Below are 20,668 nucleotides of genomic sequence, written 5' to 3' on the forward strand. Positions count from 1 at the left end.
CTGATACTGATCATAAGTCTGATCAGACTTCTTATCTGTACATCAAGTTACTGACAAACCCTGTGGTAATAGAAAACTTCATAAGAATACAATTCAAAATGATCAACTAGTAGATTTCAAGTGAAATCAGGGATCACCTAAGGAAAAACCAACTAAAATTTACCCCAAACTCCAATTGAAATCAAAAGCACTTTTTTTGTTGTTCCGTAATTCTATAGCGCATGCCATTCAAAACTAACAAACCGCATAACAGTTTGTTTTTCAGTGAGTTACTCTGATCTGTGTCCAGCAGGGATGATTAGAGTTATGTTCTTTTCCAGGTTTGGCATGTTGAATAAAACCCCCTTGAAAACTAACTACTAAATGTCACAAAGGAGGAGAAAAGGGAGAAAATTTATGAGTATGAGAGGGACCAACAAACAGAGAGTGAGGGAGGATGAGAACAGAATAGCTCATTGTGCAAAATCTCTCTGGGTGGACAGTCTTCGTAATGAGAAATGCTAACATTGCCAGACTTTTTTTTTTCTGTCTTATTAAAAAAATCATTATGCTCACACAAAAGAGTGTGCCTACAATCCATCCTACCAATCAATGTCCTTTATAAGGATGGCAGAACACAGAATAAATGTGTTCATACTCTTTAGTGAATGGCACTGGAAGATAGATGGATCCTCGTACCTGAAAAATAATTTGCTTCAACAGGAAATCATCTTCTTGTGAGTGGGAGTGTGGTTTCTGAACAAGAAATGGTAAAGCATGCAAAACCGCCATCTGTCCTATTCCCAAAAGGTTTTGATTTATTTAGGGTTACTGTTGTATCTGTGTGGGTTACCCAGCTAAAATAATTTGTGGAAATATTGACATTATCTTGGACCTCACGCAAATCAAACACAGAAATCTGCAACAAAAAGTTGCACCCTAAACAACTCTCAGATGTCATGCAAAACTGATCATGATACTGCCTGAACAACAAGTAACTTCAGCTGGGCTGTGCAGCCATACCTGGTTGAAATGTTGGTATAGACTACATTTAAGAAAAACAGGAAATTAGCTTGAATCACAGTGAGAATGCAGTTTTGACTAAAGGTGTTTAAGCGAAGCTAAGCTTGAGAGGAGTGTGTAGAGAACTAAACCACAATGTCACTGAAAGTTAATATGATTAAGAAAAAGCAATAACATTTTTACCATAATCAACTTACACATAAATAAGAGTCATGATTATATATTGCTTTGAGTTTGTGTTAAATGCAAAAACATAATCACATTACAATAATCTTTTAAGCTGTGATTGTGGTTATTACCCATATGTCTGCATTTAAAAGCAATTAAGAAACTGTGAAATCTAATTATACAATTGATATCAAAGTGTTAGACTTAGGTACGTTAGCTGCTAAAGAGATACTGTATTTGACACCTTCAGCTGATGACTCTATGATCTGTCACCTTTTGCATGCTGCCACAGTTACTAAGCAAATCTCACAAAAAGTATATGTAGAACCATACATAAATCTTGATGTTGCTTAACATCTGTTGTGGAAACGCACCATGCACATTGTTGCACTGTGAAAGCCCTAAAGGCAAAGTGTGCTCTACTATCTATTAAACTGCAAATGTTGAGACTTAAGTATCATCATCTGCTCCTGGCCACTAAGATCTGCCAGGACTCTTGACTGTCATACTCATGCAGCACAATTTCTTGTGACTGCAATAACTGTGTGTGCCAACACTGACAATAATACGCCCATTCAAACAGCAACACCAACCATATAACAGAAAAAGAAAACCATGAATCATATCTCAAGATGAAGTTCTAAAGAAATAGTGTGCAGAGATCTGCTGTTTTTCTCATTTAGATAATTGTTTTCTGTGGGACAAGCACAAAATAACTGCACTGATATCAAGGTAAAAAAAGAGGTTTCTTTCACTTGTTCTTTTCTTTTCTTCTGAATAGCCAGTTAGCAAAATCAGCTTGTACATTATCTCCTGCTATGAGATCTGTTATTAAAATGCTAAAATGTTTCTTTATACAGAAACACTTTCACAGAGTGATATAGCTCCACCCAACATGACACTTCACTTACTTCATTTGGTGAAGTAAGTGTAAGCTTTTATTATCACCTGTGGATGTGAATGCTATAAGATTAATACACTAAGAAAAAAAAATACTTTTCACTTCCTGCTTGTCAGGAACAATTAATGGAAGAGAGGGGCAGACAAAACAAGAATCCTGCCACTGGTTAATGATGCTGAAGTTCCTGTTTCGTAGCTTCTTACTAGTGACAAAAATTTAATCAGAGCATCAAAACTTTTAAATTACAGTTACTTGTATATTGGACTGATGATTAAACACGTAGAATGGTTTATCCTACTACACCAAAGAAAGTCAACGGTATTTAAGCTAAATTTAAGCTAAATTGTCTTTGTTTCCTTTTTAGCTTTTTATGGCAAGGGTTATTGGAATATGCAAAGTTTTTGCTTTTTACAGAAAAAGTGACATTTTCAAACTCTGGAACCCCAAGCTGCATGACTAGAGTAGTTACAGTATGTGAAAATAGCTTGCAGCTTTTGTGACAATCTAATGTGGATGACAGTAATGAGTGGTGTGCACAATGCCTGTCAACAGAAATGTGCAGGCGAACAACACTGGCAGAGACAAAAAAAAAAACCAACCCATGGACAATAGCAGTACTGAATCCACATAATTTAGTTCTAGATTTATTAACTAATCACTAGCCTCACTCTTATTAGCATGTGCAAACCCCTTAGTCATCACCCTCAAAACAGTTACATGTTAGGCAATAGATCCATGAGGAAACCGGTATCCTCATGACTGTAAAAGTATGAATTGGTAAGGTGTTCAGAATCTCACACAGACATATCTTGCTCATAGTGTGCTGCTATTTGAACATTTATTTTTAAAGTCTTGCACATCATGTTAAACTCAAACAGTCACAATCTGGGACACAGCTTTTGATGCGCTTCGATCTCTCTGTTGATTACACAGAGGAAGTCAGAGAGGAGGAAAATGACAGGAGTCAACAACACATGGAACATCGATGTGTCCAACCACCACTGTCTATTTAAGTGGAATCGACTTATGCTCATTTCCCAAATTACGCATATCTGACTGGCCCAACGCTGCAGGGGCTACAGGAAGCACGGGGACACAGAGAAAGGTTCTCTCTCACACACATGCTCTTTCTGTTTCTCCATTTCTCCGCAGGGAATCAATGATGTCTGCTTAATTATTGGGTGAATTTAATCAGCGGCCCAGCAGTACATACTGGCTTGTGACCCTGTAGCTGTCAGGAAGTCATTTGGTTTCAAGCAGTTAGTGGCTGAATACCACCACAATAATTAAAGGTACACCAATTTAATTGCTACAAAGGTGTAGAAGTAGCAAAAAGCTACCGCTGCATTGTTGATGCTCTGTTCTCAGCTATTCATGGACAGGTATTAGAGAACCACTGCTCACGTTAAATGTTTTTGTAACAAATAGCACAGAATCCCTTTGACCTAGATAGAAGTATATGTGGATGCATACTGCCATGATTATGTACTTAAAATGAGTTCATTACCAGACCTAACATACATACTGGTATACAGTGTGTACAAGTATACCTGTCAAAAGATTGCTTACTGTGTAGTATGGTATTATGTTTCTAATTACTAATTTAGAGCTTAGGTAACTTTAAAACTAATCCAAGTAGAAATTATTTTTGTTCTCTTTGGACTATTTTTGAATATTTTTCTCACATGAGAAAAAAAAGCTTAGTTGTGGCTGTGATTTGTTTATTACATTACAAAAGTATCTGAAGGGAACCCCAACACATTTGGAAAGCTTTAATTATTTGCTTCAGGATCTACTGAATTTACAGCAGTGATGCAGCACATTTTAATCCACCACCAGTTATCTGAGGCTGAAATTTATTTCACATAAAGAAAAGCACAAAAATAAGTGCAGAAATTGCTTGATCACTCAATGTTTTGTTTATTAAAGCTATGGATGTATTTTTTGCTTTAAGAATGCTGACAGGGAAGTACAAAGGGAGATTCATTGGAGGAGGATGGGAGTGGCAGAGACGAATGTTAGAGCGGTGTAGGAGAGCTGTGATACAGCAGTGAGGTGTGCTGTGGGGACCACAGTGGTATTCAAAGTGAAGGTGAGAGTGCATCAAGAATCAGATCCAAGCCCTTTTATGTTTGCTTTGGTGATGGACAGGTTGACTCATGACTCATGTTTGCAGATGACACTGTGATCGGTAATGAAAGTGGGATGCAGATAGAAGAAAGGCCAAAAAGGTAGAGGTATGGTAAAGAAAGGATTGAAGATTAGGCCCAGAAAGAGAGAAAACATCTGTGTACAAAACCAATGAAGGTACTTTAAATTCTTAGGCTCAAAAGTCCAGATCAGCAATGGAGAATCTGGAAAAGAAGTGAAGAAGGATACACAAGCATGTTGGATGTTGGGTGGAGAAAGGTGTCAGCTGTGATCAAAGGGTATCAGTAAGACTGAAAGGAAAGTTGTACAAGACATCAGTGAGAGATGTTGTGTGGTTTAGCAACAGTTCCAGTAAAGAAAAGACAGGAGGCAGAACTGGAGGTTATGATGTTGAGGATCTCTCTGGGAGTAATGAGGATGGATAGGATCAGGAATGAGTACATCAGGAGGCACAGCTCATGTTAGATATTTTGCAGAATAAGTCAAAGATGCTGGACTGAGATGGTTTGGGCATATTCAGGGGGGAGACAATGAACATATCAGTTGAAAGATGCAGAGATTGAAGCTAAAGGGCATCCCAAGAGAAAGACCAAAAACAAGATTTATGGATGCGGTGAAAGAGGACAAAGTTAGTTAATGCAAAGGTAGAAGTTGCAGAAGATGAGACTAAAGCAGTATTTCTCAATTATGATCCTCAGGCTCCCTTTCCCTGCATATTTTAGATCAATCTCTGTTCCAGCGCACCTGATCCAAATAATTGAATCACCTCCTCTGCATGCCATCAACTACTGGAGAAGCTTGTTAATCACCCACTTATACAAGTAAGGTGTGTGGCAGAACGAAAACACCTAAAACATGCAGGGCAGAGGGGCCTGGGAACCCGAACTGAGAAGCACTAGACTAAATAGATACAGATGATTTGATGTGGTGATCCCTGAAGAGAAAAGAAAGGAGAAACTCCCTCATTGCAAATCTTACAAAAAATTCATTATTAAAGACGAAATATAAAAAAAATCTTTTTTTTTCCACCAAAAGGGATGACAGAACCCTGAAGAAAGGTTCTCAAAACATTAAATCTATTTATTTTATTTTTGAATGCAATGGAAATAATTATATGAAAACAGTTTCTCTGTTTTATGAGAAGAATAATAATATTATAAGAATAATAACTGTGTTTTTTTCACAGTATAGTACCATAACACGAGTAAATTCATAGATATAAAATAGGACTTGAAAGTGATATTGACTTTTTTGTATTACAGAGATGTTTTGCAGGCATGAACAACAGCTACAGCTCCCATTGGTCATCATTATGGGACTCCATAGTGATTTTGATTCAATTTATCGAAAATCCCAGAAGACTACTATCTTATTACCTCTAATTTGAAATTTTGTTTACATGAAAACCATATGTACAGCTGGTAAAATGCTGGCAATAGAAACAAAGCCTCCCCTGATCAAGATACGTTTTCCCCTTGATCAATCCAAGTAAAAATATTGACCTATTCAGAGTCTCACTTTCATAGGATATAAATCAATTCATGATACCTCATGATTCTTCATCATAGAGAGGATATTTCTTTCTGGACTTTCCCTAGCTATTCTAATTTTCAAAAATTAGTAGCATAAAGTTATGTAATAAAGTATTCTCTTGTAATTGTTCTATAAGGACTGAAAATGGCATTAGGACCAGCTATAAAAACAGTGCTGCTTTTCATCCTTCCTCATTACGACAGTCTCCCTCTGACTCCAAAATATTGAGTTGCAATTGCTTGATTAATTTTAAGAAAATATGCCCAGTGTGTATGATATGAATCATCATAAAAGCAGCAGAGGCTTAGAAATGGGTTTGGTAATGGGGAGTTTCCATTGATATATTATTAGCCATGTGCTGCATCGACTGCTGGCCCCAACCCACCAAAGAAAAAGAAAAAAAACAAAACTTGATGACAATCCCGATCCAGTATATGAGATTGGATTAGAACATAATATAAATATTTGTTGAAACCTACTCTATTACACAATGTTTTCATGTAGGTGCATTTGTACTTGCTTCTTGCACTTTCTTTGCTGGTGCAGAAATCTGATAAAATTGAATTAAAGAAGATAGTATTGTAGGAAAAATAACTCTTGTGCTACATTTTAGTTTTTGGTTGTAATGTCTTTGGTCAAGTCCAAAAGAAAATATTTTATTACTTTCCAAAACTATTAAGACTGATAAATATATGGTTTGTAAAAGGATTAATGTAATGAGATTACAAATTCAACAAAAAAAAGAATGTTGAATTTCCTAACCTAACAGCAAGTGTAATTTCAGACTCAAGTGTCAACGTCTGTTAAATTAAATCTACTGGAAATACTTTGGCACAGCAGTCATTCGTGTATAAAAATCACACTTATTTAAATGGAAATTCCAATAATAAAGACATTCTAAGACTAAAAGAAAGCTGTATAAACGCTTAACATGTGTCTTTTTCATTGGGTTTTGTGTGAGTATTTTAGAAATCCGCAACAGACAAAGCCACACAAATTCAACCATTAAAACTGCACTGAATTGTTTGAATAAAAAATAACTAAAGTAGTTTGCAGTGAAATCTGAGTGTAGCTCCAGAGCAGTGATTTTTAGGCAGAACCCAAAGAACGAAACCTTGTGAAAATTGCTGCCTTCTTGTGTAATATTTTTAACTGTGAAAGAAGTTTGGTTCCTTGCAAAATATTGAAAGTGAATATCGGCAATCATATTTTCAAAAGCTTGTAGCTCCTGTACAGGTACAGCCTAGCAGGAACTGTTCCAATGCAGCATAAACACTGTTTTCTAAAGGGTGGCTTCAAAATTATGTGATTATATATTGGATTTCCAAGATTTTTGTGCATTCGAAGTAGTAGTCTAGGAGAAATTTGATTTCTTTGCAAATATGCTTGCCTTATTAATTATATATTTTATTTTTTATTTTTTTATTTTTTTCATTTTAGGAAAGCTCAAAAGCTTTAACATATTGATGACACATAGGAGCAAGACACCACAGAATAAAGTTGCTGTTATTAAAAGGATACAAAATTTCTCACCCTAAGTTCATATTGTTTTATTGCAAAAATAACGAATGGCGCTTTCCGTACCACAAAATATATTCTGTCCAAATTGCTACAAGTTATATCTGATGCATATCTAATTATAACTGCTCTGTTCTGCATTTTAAATTAAATGTGTAATCTTTCAGAAAAAAAAATTCTTTTTCTTTTTGCAAATGGAATAACTGAAGCCATGACAGTGAGCAATAAGAATGAGAATAGCTTTTTAATTGAGCTTTGGACAATATTAAGTAAATGCTCAAAGCCAACAGATTGATATTGAATTCAGTATCAATTTAATGATGAGGGTCAACCATGTTTCTTTTTAGTAGTGATTTTTTTGTACGAAAAATGTTGACCCAAGAGAAAGCAAAAGTATATACTATACTAAAAAAGGAATACTTCAGCTTTTATTGTTTAGTGTCTCTTGACCTGTTTCAATGTGTGGGTCAGTATGATATTCTTTTAGTATGGCAACTTAATGAAAAATATTATGCTTTATGCAATTCACACAAGCAACTAAAAACAAAAGCATATGACATGACCGAATTTATATGATTTTAAAGAAAATCACAGCACATGTTCCAACTATGGCTTAATATGCTCAAGATAATTTTTGATGATATGGGTATCTAGCAGACGTCTTTATTATTTTAATTTAATAAAACCTGACTAAAAATGACAATGCTAAGTTTGTTAGCAGTATTCAAATCTTAAAAGTGCATCATTCTGCCCGTCTGCTCCTTATAGAGTAAGGCTGGGAATGCAAAGCCCCATGTTTATTTTTGCATAGGCACATTAATGAGCAAGTTGTGGCCTCATAATGAACAGTGTTGCTTTTATTTTACCACCTCCATCACATGCATAAAGAATTTATAGAACCGTAGATTATGAAAGCGACATTCTTCAGCCCACGTCTGAGCTTTCAAACCTTGAGTGTTGATAATATTACTGGGTAAATATCATTGGCATCAATTCATTTGTGTATCAATTGCAACAACCAAATGGATATCTGATAATGATAAAACTAAATGTTTAGATTTTGTTTGTTAATATACAAGTTGGTCAAACTAACCCCAAATAATTTTCATAGCACTAAATGCACTTCCAGCAGAAACAGAACAAAAAACATCAGACAGGCAAATTTGTCTTTCTTTCTTGTACATGGGTACATCTTAATAATGGTGACTGTCCCATAGCCATTACTCTATTATTATGAAAAAGGTTCGTCAATTGGAGATTAGATAAATTTGTCTATATGGGATGTCAATGGTTTCAAAGAGCAACTGGACAACAGAAAACAAATTCTCTCTGTCAGCCCAGTTTCTAAAACATAGAAACATTTGGGTGATGTGCTGTTTGCTCAAGCAGAATAGATTTTGTGTGGCAAAACGTAGACTTTTAGACCAAATCTGGACTTTCCCCAACAGATTTTAAAAACATCTTTGGCTGCAAAAGCTTTCGACACTGTGCATGCTCTTCACTTCTCGCTCCACACTGACACACTGGATGATGTACTTAAACATCAAAAAGACATTTTTTACTCACTCCATCCAGACTTTGCATCTTCCTCACTCTCTGAGAATAAAAGCAGCCAGGTTTTCTTCCACGATAACTTGGGGAAGATATTTTTATTCCGACTTGACAGTTTTGTTTTCAGGCTGCCAGTTTGACACAGTAATTAGGGGAGGAGAGGAGACATGTCATGTACACCGTGTCAGTGAAAACATTTGCAAATATAGAATATTTCAGGGTAAAATATGTTTGTAGTCTATACAGCAAGTAACTGAACTGATTCCGGCCCTTTATCTCTGTGTCCAGATCCCTTTATAACTCCAGCATGCAGATGTGGTTGACATATTATATTTTTATTCAGCAAAGCATCATATTTTAAACTATTTCTTTTTGTTTTCAAGAAGACTGTGCCATTGTAAAAATCTCTATAAATGCAAATTCAAATCATAATGAATAGAATAATTAATGTATTCAGGCCAGATTTTAGGGGCCAATTTTCTTCAGCGAATAGTTTGTCTTCACCTCATCAGTCCAGGTTTTATAAGAGTTCAAATATGTTTCAATATATTGGATTCCTAAAGCCTAGCTTGTACACACAAACCCCTGCATGAGATCAGTTACTATTACCAAAAGGATTTTTAATTACCAAATATTTAAATTTGTAGATAATTTTACTATGACTCTACTCTTTTTTGGGGAAAGCTCAGACTAAATATTCTTTTTTCTTTCTTGCTTCTTAAGCTACTGATGTATTATTCACTTATTTGAAAGCACACTTGGTGTATTTTAACAAGCTGTAAGACTCAGCTTCTGCTTGTTGAAACAATGTGAAAATCACAAAAATATAAAATAAAATAATGAGCCTAGATACCTGGAAGAAAACCGTAGACCTTCAACTGTCTGCTTTATCCTTGGGTAGAATTTATAGATGCCTGAAGGTGCCACATTATTTGTTTAAACAAGTAAGTGCAATTCAGAATATACAAAGTCCAGTCATTTTTCAGTTCTGTGTTCCAAAAATGAACATGTTTACCTCCAAACTAAAGCATACGACATTGGGAAGATCTTGGGTAAAGCACAACCGAACACTAAGTACAGAAGAAGTCAATATGTAAAAAAAATAATAATAATAAAATCCTACATGAGGCTTTTATACAACAATTAATACATAAAAAGATCCATCTGAAATTAATGTCAAAAAATAAAATTAAATACATAAAAACAAGCTAAAAATGAAATTGGACTACAGCAGTTTGAAGCGACCTTAAATCTACAGTTTGTTTAAAAACCAATGACATCTTGTCAATGGTTCGTTATCGGCATAATGAGAAGCATTGTCGTGACGACATGCTGATGGGGAATGTCAGAAAAAGTAACAGCTTTTTAAAGAGACAAAAGCCAATTTCAAGGCATCAAATTGCAAAGTCAAATTTTGTCTGACGCATACCACATTTTTAAAACAGCTAAAGGTAACAAAGTTTCTTTAATGTGCAATAAATTATCGCTATGTGCCAGGAAGACAAATAATACTGCCCTTTTGCATATCTAGTTTAAACTGTATCAAGCCACAATCTCAAAAAATCAGTTTTTTTTCTGTCCTTTTGCAGCACAGCTGTTACACGAGGTGAGCCATAGCTGTTTTACCCTCCAGCTAAAGGTGTCTCTTGAGCCGCTGTGTTTGTATATATGAACATTCTTCACAGGCTGCCTGGAGGGGGCTCCCGCCTGAACTTGAGGCTTTTTACTTTACAGTAAGGGACTAAAAGCAAGCAGCACAGAGGTCATCTGAAACACTCCCTTCTCCCTAAGGACATACATGCAGCAATGTGCTTATAGATATCACAAGACACATGCACTGGCACTGATATAAAGTCTATGCACAAACACTGGCACGTGACTAGAGCGGTAAATATCGTTCAAAGAAAAGATTGTGAAAAAGATGGAAAACCTTTAAAGATTATTTCTGGAATTGAAAGTGAAGCCATATGAGAATGTGAACAAACAAAAAACTGAAGGCTGGAGGAAATGAGAGAATGAGAAAGATGGACAAGGGAGAGATAACACCAGATGCTAAGTAGCTGCTGAAGTGGAAGAATTCCAGTTTAGATACATGCAGTTTCGCTAATGAGGAACATTAACGTGGCCTCTCCCAGCAACTGTAAATCATAGAGAGCATAGGAAGATGCAAGGATAAAAATAAAACCTTCCTACTAAAGTACAGTACTTCATAATAAAAACCATAAGCCAAGCAGCAACACTTCAACAAGGAGCTTCAGCTGAACTCTGAACTCTCTCTATTCTGTTCCAAGCATTCTGGCAAAAGAAAAAAAATATTTGTCTGTGATTTAACAGATTGAAAGTAAAGAGCAAGGTGAACACATCTCTAAGGCACTTTGTAATATAAATCAGAGGCTTATCAGTTCCACTGTGTCGTCCCGTGTGGAAAACACGTCTTTCAGGTACAGGATGGAAAGAACAGAAGAAAGATTTCCACTCCTCTTGACTGCAAAGCCCTCCATCTTGCCCACATTATTTCAAGTGGGCAGTTCACATTTCTCCCTGCGTTTTATGATCCTATCAGGTTTTCCATTTTCACTCTCTTCACTCACTGTTTAACACACAGTAAAACAAAAACTACCACAAGGCCTTAAAAACCCAATACTCTCTCCCTGTCCCACCACCATAAATCCTCTGTGCTAGGCAGCGCAATTATTTTAATACACTTCCAACAAGTTTAACAGCTCCGTCGATTGTGAGGTCAAAGTAGATGGCATCAAAACAGTTTGAAAACATAAATGTCTTTTATTGGTGTTCCTGCATATAGCAGAGAGCGGCTGTCTTGGACATCCTTATTGATTCTTGTTTTACCCACACTCAGCACTGTCACTCTACACCGTTCACAAACTGCATATGGGAAATTTACAGCACCTCGCTCAATCAGACATCCCATTCTCAGCGAATACTGCAAACTTGTTGTTCTATCAACCCTTCTGTCTCTGTCCCTTTTTTTTCCGAAATTGAAGAGAAGCCAGCGCACACTGCCTTCTTTCTGAAGCAGTGCTGTCAAACAGACGAGCTTCTTGATACGATGAACATAATTGGTACAATCATCCCGTCTCCTGTTGGTGAATTGGACCCCTGTGAAGCGCTGTGTGGTTGAACGATTAATGCAAGAAGAGAAAAGTGAAACTGAATGTTTTATTGTCTCAAGGATTTATTTGAGCAGCCTTAACCTTCATTAATTAGAGCACTCTATGAGCATAATTATTACGATCAGGATCTTCAAACTACGTCAATGGTTTGCAGCGAAGGACAGTAAATAAAATCATCTGCAAGTTATGGTGTGTGTGGTATCCATGAATATCCACATATATTAGGCATGTTGGTGGCACTAGTCAGATAAAATGATGTGAGCTGAATCCCATGTTCATTTTTATACTGATGCCCCTCACTCTTAATTTGAATCAAATTTGCTCTACAAAAAAGAAACTTCTTCAAGATCGTAAATCCATTGTCAGAAAATTGTTCTACTTAAGCAAATCTAATACCAATGCATCCATATAGTGTCATGCAAAACTATTCATGATTTTGTTACCAGGTAGCATTTTGCATGATGGAATAACACAAAGTAGAATGTAAAAATATGAAAAGTGATATATGTGGTTTTATTCAACTTAGTCAAGCTACAATTTGAAGAAGTTGCAACTGCAGTGTTTTGTAGTCTGGACTTCTAAAAACTGAAACTACTTCACAGTTACATTGTATATACAGTGAACAGCAGTTTTCTAGCTTAACCACAGGTCAATTGGATTTACCTTGGAACCGTGGTTAGACCATTCTGACACATCATTTGATTCAAATTATTACATCGTAGCTTTGGTCGTAGGTTTAGTGTTGTTTCCCCACAGGATGGCGACCCTTGGCTCCAGTCTCAATTCCTTTGTAGGCTCAAAAAGGTTTTCTTTCAGACTTGCTTTATTTTTTACCAACCTCTATCTATCCAGCAACAATAAATTATAAAATGCATTCTGATAAGGCTCACTTTTCTGTTTAAAATAACTTTTTGAAATTAACTACCTTTGAGAAAATATTAAACATACTTTTTACTAACCTCACATTCTTTGTTTTAAAATGGTTTCTCATCTGATGTCACATTCAAATCTTAGATTTTGGGTTTCCATTAGTTGTATGCAGAAAACCGTCATAATTAGAAGTAAAGGCTTGAAAACAGTCTGTGTGCAACAAATACCTAGTATAAAATGTGTTCCACTTAGTGAATTGAGTCACTGGAATAAATTAACTTTTTAATAATATAACTAATTGAATATGGCTTTATATCAATACACATTAGATCACTACATTAGTTTAAAAAATGTTTTTACTTTAGATGTGTTTATTTGACAAATTTAAAGTTTGGGGAAACAGCAGTACTGCATAATGCTTACCTGTTAACCACATGATACTAATACAACAAGTATTGTAGTTTAACAATTTTACTATATTTTTGTTTGATTTACCCTGATATAATTTCACTTCCACTGTTTGATGAAAAGTTTCAAACAAACAATCCCACTTGTTTTTGAAGTAAAGTTGTTCAAATTGTCAGCATGGCAAAATATGGACATCTCGGCTCCATTAAATCTGTTATTTGCAATGAGCAATGAACCAAACATTTGGACAGCAGCATCTCATTTGTAGAAAGTGTTTTCACCACTTATGAAAAGTGTCTTTGTGGGTATTAACCAGTATGTCGATGTGTAACTTTCTACTCGCACTAAAAATGTGGGTTTTGTTGAATAGGGCCATGCTGTAATTATGCATGTGCAAAACAAAAAGAAATTATCTAGGTTTTTTTCTAATTCTCAAGTAAGTTAGTCCAAAGGCCTTAAAAAGAGTGTAGACAATAGCTTTCCTCACACATTTGGAAAAAAATGGTGAAAAGTGGGAGTAGGCGTATATCGCCAAGTCGAGGTGAGGCGTCCTGCTAAAGAAGAATTATTACTTAAACTGAACCTAAAGGTGATTTTATATTTTTACCCTAAAAAGGTATGTTTGTCTTTAACTTGAAATTACATGATGTAAGTCACATTTAAGGTATAAAAAGTTTGTATTGTGGTTCAATGTGCCATGGCAAGACCCCAGCATTTTAACAGGAGCATACTTAATAAATCAATTATCTACTATAAGCATAACAGAGTTTTACAAAGCAAGGTTTGTGCTATGCGCAGCAGTACATTAATCTAATTACTCTCAGATCTTAATCTGAACCAGTTTTCAACTCAGACCTGAGAACACATTCCTTAAATAAACAAAAGTATAAAAGAGTGCAATACCGTTAACCGAAATTAAATTTAAGGCAAAGTTGGTTTAATTATTTCACAATATACAACGACAATATGGTGATGAATACACAATAATTTGGCATGAAATTTACTTCACATCCACATCTTGCACACTCATAGGCTGCACAAGCCAGATTATTATATGTGTGACATCTCATGGAGGGAACTGTAAGTGAAGGAAAGCAGATAAGCAGCACAGAACAAACAAAAAGATGGAAGGAAAGTGACAGAGAGGAAAAAGTTGGCATTTGTTCAGACAAATGCCCATGTCTTGCTCCTTCACCTTGAAAACATAAATCAAAGCAGCCTACTCAGGATTCAGCACACAGACCGACATAACGTTAAAACAGGCTACAGACATGGTCCTTAAAAATATGAAAAAACAATCTCCCCAATTCAAATTCTACGCTCAATTATAAGCATTTGTTTTTATGTTTGTATAACAACTTCCAGATTGTTGTTTCTGTAATAGAGTCGCACTAATCTAATTGGTAATATACTTGTGTGATGGATATTAGAACCAATGGTTAAAGATTTCTATCTCTGTTTTTTCTCTTCCCCTGTGTTTAAATCTGCACATTATCTGATGGACGCCGCAGTCGATAATTACAGCTGGATATGTAAGCGTTTAACTCTCTTCCTAACAATAAGTAATGACCGTATAGCTTAGCTAACACAATTAACGTTAACGTGAGGGGGGCTGCAGTGGGGGAATAAAACTCCCATCAAAATAAAGCATTATGTAAATTATTAATTATAACGCAGACAATTGCAATCTTGTTCAGCTGCCCATTGGCAGTGAAACAAATGGAAAAGAGTCAGAAAGGAGAGAGAACAGCAGTGATAGCCCTGAAAAGGAGGGAGTGTGAAAAATATTTTACTAATACCACCTGCTCCTGGAGTAATTTACTGAAACCATTTGCAATTCAAAGACTAAAGCGCAGGCTCTTATCTAAACTGACTCTCAACAAATGCAAACTAGAATGCGGGAAAGACTTGAGCAAGTATTTGTATAGATTGGATTGTTCGACTCTGTAAGATGTAATTAACAAAGTGCTATACACAGAATCAGAAATCCAGACATGAAACCCAATTTTTAAAAACAACATAGAAGGTAAAATACACTGGACAAACTAATATTTAGATGTTAAACTAAACTTTGACGTCATCGTTATTTAATCAGTACAAGATTTTAAGCATGTGACCAAATCGATGTGATTTTGAATAAAGATATGTGACAATAAAAATTAGTGCAAAGACTTGAACAGGTAAATAGCCAGTGAGGTGAAGAAACCTCAAAAAAATGGTCCACTGCAATCACAAGGAGAACGATTGGATAAAAAGAGTGAGTGATCCCTCATATTTTGTGTCTCAGCTTAACGGTAGTGGTCTCACATGGGAGAGAGGGAAAGCCAAGCTTTGTGTGAGGAATGAAAACCTCAAGCCTTCCCATTCGCAAGCATCACATCACCTTGGAAAAAAGCCTTGGAAATCAACCGATCAGTCTCTGCGTTTACATGAAATGATGGTTTTCTCTCTGCTTGTGTTCCTATTTTTCACCACATCTGCCTTTTTCCCCCCTCAGTCTGTCCTCCTCCAGACAGGTCCAGAGCTGAATACATCACCTCTGCTTTCAATATTGTGCTATTATCTAACTGAATTGAATCCCCAACCCCAACCCGTTCTCCTGTTCTGACCATGGACAATATGTCTGTCGGACTTTGACAAATTAAACCAGCTCGATATATGGCAATAACCTTCACAGCAAAACACTGGGTGGAGGTGTGTGGTGGGGGGTGTTACAAAGGCAGAGGAGCAGAGACTGAAAGAGGAATGGAGACATGTTCAGATGGATGAGGGGATCATTCAAGCAGGACACGGCATTTCAAACCACAATTCAATGTATGTACATCAACATCAACTTTAAATGCCAACAAGAGAGTGTAGTTGAAACATGCTAAATTATCTGAGATAAAATGACAAGTTAATTCATTTCTCCAACAGTCTGAAAGCTTTATAATTACTGTCAAAATAGTACAGAGCATGCAAATTAAAGAAATAACATCAACCATGCTCAGAAAAAGGTCATTTTTGGGTTGCAAAAGGAAGCAACTGGGATCATAATGAAACCGCAGTTAAGACTGAAAGTCTTTATATCCATAGTGGATTCAAGTTTACGGTGATCCATAAATTTTATCCATATGTTTCTTCTGATTAAAAGTAGTAACATTTTGGAGTGTCTAATTTGGAGTCCTGACCTAAATCTGATAGAGAATCATTGAATAGAGTAAATGATTAAGGTAATGACAAGAAATCCTCTAACATGAAAGACTTGGGGCTCATCCTGACACATTTTGACTCAAAGTCCAGTGGAAACATTCAAAAAGCTAGTCAAAAATTTTATAGGAAGGGTTCGACAGTTATGTCAATAGAGATCTTCCAGTGATCATTTAAAAAGGCATGAGTTTTAACATGTTTTCTAGTAAAATTTTAGTAAAAATAGATGTTATTTCTTTTTAAACTTGACACTACTTTTACATTCCTGAATCATCTTCTGTGATATGTATGTCTTACTTACTATCAGGGAAAGAAAAAAACTCTTTAGGTGGATAAAAATAGATTAAATCCAAATATGCAAATCTACTAAGAGGCTATGAAAAAAGTGGGGCTTAACTGCACTTTATTTACAAAAAAAGAAGTCCCATCAACTCAGAATGTTGAGAGTTGTCTGTATAAGGAGGATTTTATTCAGAGCTACAGTTGTTTATTTATTAATTGTTTTCCAGACAAAAAAACATTTAAAACTACAGTAAAAACCAGTCACTTTCAACAAACATCTACTTCAATTAAGACAGTGACAATCTGACATAAGCATCAACCAGTCAATTATTTTCCTCAAAGCAAGCTTATATAGTGACCCTTATTAAATTGTTCAAGGGGGACTTGCTTTGCAGACACATTTTCCCGGGTTTTGACACAAAGCTCCTGCAGTACACTTGAACCACACTGCAAGCAAAATATCCTCTCAACAACCCAACAATAAAGGGTCGTTAGGCAACTATTGTTGTGATTTCCTCTGCTCGGCGTGATAACGCCTTGATTGATGCCGAGCCTCCCCAGTTAATCACCTGCCCTAGACGATGACTGTAATGCTCTGGCACAAAATTAAAAACTGAGATGATGCAGCAACTTCAAAAGGCTGATAAATGTGCAAAACTGTGCATGAGTGAAGAGCCGAGATAAGTAGACATACACTTACCACAAAGTAGCTCACACGTGCAGAACAGACTCTGCTCCATTCAAATAAAATAAAATAAAAAGCTCAAGTTAACTCACCCGGTCGGAGCTTTGTGATGGACTCAGTCTTTGCCTCTTGTTCTCTTTAATTTCTTGGTGGTGCTGCGCAGACTTTCTGCAGGAGGGTCCTCAGCCGTCCTGTGCAGCTCCACGTAAAAGCATCGATCTCTCTTGGCCAAGTGGAATGAGTCCCTGCTGCCTCCACGAGAGTCAGATGTGCTCAGCCCTCTCTGCCGCTCACACAGCCTCACACAGATGCACAAGGAAATATGAGGATGGGCAGCCTGGCGTTCCGCTCCCTCTCTCTCGCTCTCTCCCTCCCTCTTTCTCTCCAGCGAGCTGAAGATGCTCTCACTCTGGCTGCCGGTTTCTACCCCTGTTACCCCCTCCAGCTATCCCCTCACTCTGTCACTCTTTTTTTTGCTGAGTTGAACTGCATGCGATCTCACCATCAGCTTTTTTTTTTTGTTTTGGGGGGTGGGGGGGTTGCTCTTTCTCAATTGATTCCTCTGGCTTTCACCTCTCTCAGAACTGATCGATGTATCTTTGCTTGTGCAACCTCTAGTGGCCGTGTTGCTCGGAGGGTCCGAATTTATATATTTTATTTTTTATATTTATTTATTTTTTAAAAAAGAGAACATCAAGGTTGCTCTAGAATTTCAGCTTGCATCAGCTAGAAAGAGGAGAGGAAAAACCATTGGAAACACCATGCATTGCTGAGAAACACATCTAGGTAGATATTCTTTTTTTTTTTAGTTTCCTCCTGTAAAATATAAGAGAAGGCTTAAACTAATGTTTCATTGTGAGTGTTATTTTTATTTTAATAATATCCCTCTAACTGTGAGGAGGTGCAGATGTTCATTTAGTTTGACAACCCTGATCCACATCATTTTCTTCCTGTCTAGCCTTTAAGTGGCTTCTTTTACTCTGAAGCTGAGGGCATTCTTCTCATCAAACAGAACGCTAGCATCAGGAAAGGATTGTTTCATCTAGGGTGGTGATAAATGTTGCAATTTGTAGGTCTCTTATCCTCTTAATATGCAGATACACTTTAAATCAAGGGAACCTAAAAATCTTGAAAGTACTAAACATCTGGTCAGTTGCTTTTTAAAACACGAGTCATTTCTGTCACAAAAGAGTTTTTGGAGCTGTACCCGCTAAAACAGAATCATCTTTACTACATATTAATGATAATGATGCGATGTAACCAAACACCACAGTTTCAGGAAATGCTTGTGACATTCTTGAAAATAAAACAGGTGATTGGGGCAGATTTATCCTCCCTGGACAAAAGCCATGTCTTAGACCTAAATCTTTCATAATTTATCCTTTTTAATGTGTATGTCATGTCTAGTTAAGGTTTTAATCCTTTTAAGATTTATTTAAGATGATCAGCTGTGGTAGCTTCAGATGCATATTAATTATGTTTTTATGACTGCCACTTTTTTGTTGATGTTGGGTTTTGTTTTCATTTTAAATGTCATACTTATAGTCAATTAATTATCCATTTGCATTTTATTATTTTTTATCTAAAACAACAAATCAAAAACAATGAGGATGATATTCTACAAAAGTGTTGTTGGTGAAAAACACTACCAAAATATATATACGGTGTCTAAAGCAGATGTCTACATTAAACCTTAGTTGCATTAACAAAGCTGGATAGGCAAAGAGCAGGAGAGAGACAGGTTACAGTGCTATTCCACTATTTAATGAAGTACCGCTGATTATTGTCAAGAGAGTTGTTTCATTGCTGAAATAACATTTACTTTGTGCCAGTGATGCCTTACATTTTAGAACTCATGATCTAGCCAGTCCTTGGTGCCTTCAGGGACGATATTAATTAGCAGTCTCAGAAAAACTTGGAAGATTTCACTGCTTTTAGACTCTACATCTCAGCAAACTTTAGAAAATTACAATGCCAATGTGCTAAAAATCAGTATGAGTTGTAGTAAATCAGATTGTTATGGCCAATTGTGTGTAACGGGCCGTATTTTTGAAGGGACATGTCAACAGTTTGTTGTACTGCTTGTAAGTTATACAATAGAGACACATCTTAATTTATTTTTCAGCAAGTGTATGTTGAATATTTACCCTAAATGAGATTGGTTTTATTTCTGAGACCAGTGGAATATTTTCCATCAAGTACCAATCAAAAAGAAAATGAGAGAAATTCGGCTAAATTTGAACCAGCCACTTAAAACCCTGAATATTTACATATTAAATGAAGCCAATAGAGGAAAATCATTGGTCAGATCAGATGAGACATCATTTTAAGATTAAGAAATAAAAGGTAATGTATATTTATGATTGTTAAAGGTGAGATAATATGTAAAATCAACTTTTTTGAGCTTCATACAATGTTATAATGTTATTTCCTAAAATATACCTGGAGAGTTGCTTTGATTCTTTCATGCGTATTTGAAGAATCCTTGAATCCTGGCCTGTAAAAGTGCAAAGTACAATCATCAGAATTTGATTGCTGTGTGACTTTTTCTGCAGTCTGAATCTATAAGTGTTATCTTGGTTTGTTCACAAATACACCTTAGTAAATAATAAATTACCAATGATTGCTTTTAAGCTTGGCCAATTAAACTTGCCCCCATCTCCTAAATTCCACCAAATCTATATTGAAACATTCTTTCTGGTGGGGCTCTTAACAGGAAGAGGGGGCTCTAGATCATATTCTGCTCAAGACCTTATACCACACTGGGCCAGCCCTGCATGACAAGCTAGAGCCGCTGAACTGTATATCTTTTCGCTAGATGCGAGAGGCAAACAGGGAGATTAATTTATGTGCCACTGGTAGGGTAGGATGGTAGACTGGTAGGATGAACCTTTTTCGTTTTGTGACCATTGAATTTTTAATAAGCACCACAAAGGCCAGGGTATTTGGGATGAGTTTTTCTGATCTTCGCTCTTCATTGTCAGGCGACTGGCCCTGTGGCGCTCGTTCATGTGTTTACAGATCCCTCAGGCTGCTCACTGAGCTGATCTGCCTGGTAGAAGTAGAGGAAAGGTGGAGAAGGTATTTGATAAAGTATTTGAGACATTATTGGCACTGCAAAACAAGAAGGTTCTGTGTAACTACACCGCGAGCGTGGCAGCTTCTCCACGGGCTTAAACCAGTATCCCACTAACCCACCGGGCCACAAAGGAAATCTTCGGTAGTCCTGTATACCAGTCAGCTGAGTACGTATAAATGTACTCCTGGTATCATTAA

The 20,668-nt window shown here is 36.4% G+C and overlaps 1 protein-coding gene across 6 annotated transcripts in view; it reads right to left on the minus strand.

Annotated features, from left to right (window-relative positions):
- tnr (tenascin R) overlaps positions 1–17,795 on the minus strand; it is a 177,460-nt gene extending 159,665 nt beyond the window's left edge. For all 6 annotated transcript variants that reach the window (XM_023335636.1, XM_023335634.1, XM_023335633.1 and 3 more), the window contains exon 1: positions 17,485–17,795. The gene's annotated coding sequence lies outside the window, so the exon portion shown is untranslated. The remainder of the gene's footprint in view (positions 1–17,484) is intronic.
- Positions 17,796–20,668: the final 2,873 nt, after the last annotated feature.

The sequence above is a fragment of the Xiphophorus maculatus genome, chromosome 6 (assembly GCF_002775205.1).
Source record: "Xiphophorus maculatus strain JP 163 A chromosome 6, X_maculatus-5.0-male, whole genome shotgun sequence".
Lineage (NCBI taxonomy): Eukaryota > Metazoa > Chordata > Actinopteri > Cyprinodontiformes > Poeciliidae > Xiphophorus > Xiphophorus maculatus.